The sequence below is a fragment of the Macrobrachium rosenbergii genome, chromosome 12 (assembly GCF_040412425.1).
Source record: "Macrobrachium rosenbergii isolate ZJJX-2024 chromosome 12, ASM4041242v1, whole genome shotgun sequence".
In the NCBI taxonomy this organism is placed as follows: domain Eukaryota; kingdom Metazoa; phylum Arthropoda; class Malacostraca; order Decapoda; family Palaemonidae; genus Macrobrachium; species Macrobrachium rosenbergii.
The window spans coordinates 19,482,306-19,486,583 of NC_089752.1; positions in this window are offsets into that span (position 1 = coordinate 19,482,306).

The following is a 4,278-nucleotide window of genomic DNA, read 5'->3' on the forward strand; positions in this document are numbered from 1 at the left end:
TTGAGAAAACTGTAAATTTCTCTCAAGTTATAGATTAGTTTACAAAGCATATGTTAATTTCGTACATAAGTTAATTTGCAGGAGTGTGTTTTATTAAAGCGTTAGTGAAGTTGTATTGATGTGTAATCTTAGTGGCATGTTAAGAAATATTTCCTATAAGGTTTTAACGCAATCTGCCCTTTTCAAGAGGTTTCCAGACTTGTCCGAACAGCCTCGATGTGGAACTACGTACAAACTTTGGTGTGAGGGCTCTTGAGAAATAATAATTTATTGTTTATTTATTTTTTGTTACATAGTGTGGCTTTTTCAACTTGTTAAATTTTCTGTCTTGAAATGGGGATTGTTGGGATTAGGGTTCATTTTTTATGCTATCAACTGGCACTGTGATGACAGTGCCTGCCATCCGATAATGGTTGGATATGGGAGGTATTAATATGACTTGTCATATTAATATCCTGAGGGCAGAAGTACCTCAGTGGTCAGCCCCTAGATTCCTGGGGTGGATTGACATTTGGATTAGATTTCCTTACATTTTATCTTGTAATCCCACAACAGTACCAACTGTTGTCAGTGACTTAAGTCAAGACTAAGGACTGATCCATAATAACTTCTCCCTCTCTCCCATCTGGTTCTAGTATTAAAACATTATAATATGCTCACAAAATATAATGATTGCAAGGAACATAATGTTTACAAGAAAAAGAGTTTACAAAATAATCCGTGGGGTCTTTGTACTCAGTTCTTATAATAAATGCATGAACTTAAACTTAGGTGAAAGTGATGTAGATGTCTTTGAAGTTAACAGAGAAATAATAAAATTTGTTGGTAAACAACCAAATATTGTACCCTAGAATGGAAGGAAATAGCTGGTTGAAATAGGATCACGAGAGGAAAATTCAACACTATGGGTTCTGTTATCTCTTGGTGGATTTCTAGTTGAGTACACATCATATTCCAGCTTGAACTCTACCAAGGAATTCATTTATGGTCCTCGTCGCATGAATTACTCTGGGGGAAACTTCAAAAAGAATTTGAATATCTTTGTGCAATAAAGGTTGAAAAGATGTAAAAGAGTGGTGATTCTGTAGTACCTTGACCTACTCTTATCTTCATACTGAGCACTCTTAAGACTACCAGAGTATATCTACAGTATATAGCATGGCATCCCTTCAAAATAAAACATAGCTTATGACTCAGGAGGTGTAGGTAAACTTACAAGGAAACAGCAATATAAGTAAACTGTAGAGAGGAAGACCATGGCTTGTGGAAAAGGAACCCAGATGTGTGCATTGTCGTAAGGGTCACTCATCTTCTTCAAACCAGTTCTATATTTACCAGTTAGAGAAGGAAATTCATGCATTAAGAGTAACAGAGAGGACTACATTTAAGGGAGCGACAGAGAAAGCCTTAAGTGTTCAAGACCAGGCATAAGTTTTACTACTATAGTGGCATACCCCAATTTATTACAAAATACTTGACTTAATGCAAGAAGGAACATTAGAAGTAGGAATGAACAAATCTGCAAGTGATAGGTCAGTTAATGTTGCTCATAAAAACCAAGTACCCAGCAAAAATACTCAGACTGAAAATCTCAGCTGAGAGACATGAGCGTTTGAATGTGGGAGTACCACCGGTCATTTGCTGCGCCATCTCAATGAAGTGCTGGTCCATGCCAGCACCTGCTGGCAATTCTGCCTCTCCGAAGGCTAGACTAGCAGATGCTGGCCTTTCAGCACAATTTCTGTTGGGCCTTATATCTTTTCAGAGTTAGAGCTGGCAGCCTTCTGCATTTCAAACCAAGCAGGTATATCATCCTGCTTGGAAAACATACCAACGATTACCAAGCCTCCTTCTGTCTCCATGAGCAGCTGTTAGGAAGCCTTCAACACAGAAGGAAGTTTCAGCAGCTAATGACAAAGATACTGGATTTTGGAATGTGAAAGATCTTTTTAAAAATCCAGAAAAAAATACTACATAAATCTCCAAAATCCCTGACCACAAGGAAAACCAGGGCCAAATTTATGAGGGAATGTCATTAGTAGTTCCAAAAACTAATAAATTCTGTTCCACAGTTCCAGGAGACAGCGATTGGCAATTCCAACATTCCTTGCACAAGGGAATATTTGTCATACTGCTCAACATATATCCTAGCTGTTGGAAGTCTTTGTGGCACATTTACTTTATGTTTGCTGGGACACCCCACAAATACATCTCTGATCACAGTCTCGATTACAAGCAATGGCAGTACAGATATTTCTTGAGAGGCAGTATACAATATGCTCAGTTCACTTACCTCCTGGCAATCCTTTTCTAGTGGAAGATTTCAGATCTTCAATCAGTGTGCTTACTTCTCCATTTGTACTTTTGGAAAGATGTTATCAGTAATCGACAAGGGAATACCTCTCCTCCATCGCTGACTTACTGAATACAGGAATATTAGATACAGGTGAACCTACCCATTTCCAGGTCCAGAACATCACATTAATGGCTATTGACCCCTCTGACTGTAGTGATGGCACAGTTATTGATCTTTTCTTTGAAGTGATGGACAGTAGGTACACTAGTGAATACTCCGCAGTTATCATCAGTTTTTCGAGGTCCACCAGTCCAATGGCTGCCAAAATGGAATATACAAAAAGCTGACTGAGTTACTTCTAGTGAGCTTCCTTTTATAAACAATGCCATAGAACCGCTTAACACCATCCATTTTGTGGCTGGTCTCGAGTCTATTCTTAGAACTACAGGTATGTTTGTTTGCTAGCCTGTGCCTTAGTGGAGCTTGGGATGCTGATTGGCTCTTAGAACCAAGGGAACCACTAAAACATGGTATAGGAGACACAGGTCTGCTTATTATTGGATTAAATATTATAAAGCCAGAGTGCAGTTCAGCAGAAGTTCAAGAAAAAGGCAACAGTACTCTTGTAGTGTTAGGACCAAGCAGGATGACCGCTACCATGATTTGTTAAAATATTGATAAAGGTCCTCTGGAAGACTACATCAAAGATAGTAGGCTGAAGCTGGTGGTTGGAGCTGAACTTCCTGATGTGTTAGGACCACACAGATTTGTGGAAGATAGGAAGAGGTACCATAATATACCAGTTTGTGAAGGGTATATAGATTTCACATAAAACATTCTGTATTACATATGATAACCCTGTTATGACTTATTCTTGAAAAACATTCCAGGCAAAAAGGTTGTGAACTTCACCAAGTTTTGCAGATCATAAAATATTTGGCAGAAGACTTCACTGAGGGTCCATACCAACAAGATACCTTTGGAAAAGGTGTCATTAATGGAAGAGCATTTCAAACGACTGGCTGTAGACCTGACTGAACATAGATCACCAGAGACAGAGAAGGGCAACAGGTACATCCTGACAGTGGTAGGCTTTGCTACAAGGTACCAGTAGACAGTAGCACTTCCTAAAATGAAAACAAAGTGGGTAGCAGAGCCACTACTCAAAGTTTTCAGCAGGGTACAATTCCCCAAGAAGATGCTCAGTGACTGAGCTACCCAGCTCATTTCCGAAAAGAGGTGAGCCATCTGGTGAACACCAAGCATCTGTTTATGACTCCACATAATCCAACATTCAATGGATTGTGTTAAAAGGTCAATATCAAGAGGTACCAAAATCAAGCAACAGACTTTCACTGTTCGAGCTACTCTATGGGAGGACTGTTGGAGCTTTGGAATCACCTGGAAGACACCTGTCAACTAGCAAGAGAGAGACTGTGTACAGCAGATGGTTCAGAAGCATCATTATGACAAGAGGACCAGAGACTGTCAGTTCAAGGTAAGACAGAAAGTGATGCAGTTACTACCAATGGAGACAAACAAGCTAAAGTTGCAGAGCAGAGGGCCATGTGAGGTCAAGGAGGAGGTTAATTGCAAGGACCACAAGGTTGATGTTGGCGGAGAAATCAAGATTCTTCATGCGAGCATCTTAACTAGCTACCGTGAGGTGGAAGCATAGTGGAGAAACAGGGGCTGTGATCAGAGAACAAAAATGCCTGAATGCAACCATCAGGGAAGGAGAAGCCAGTGAGGGACAAGTAACTCTGGATGAGGGCTGGTTGAAACTTTGACCACAGAGCGAACAAAAAGCACACTGAGATGTCAACATTAGTAGTGACAACCGTTCAGCAGAAAGAGCAGGTTGCAGCTACTGGGAGAATACCAAGATATCTTTACCAGCTACCAGGGAAGGGCTTCTTTGGGGGAACCCCCAATGAAGTCCCTTCCCGGCATATTTATGTCTAAAGACAAATATACTCCGA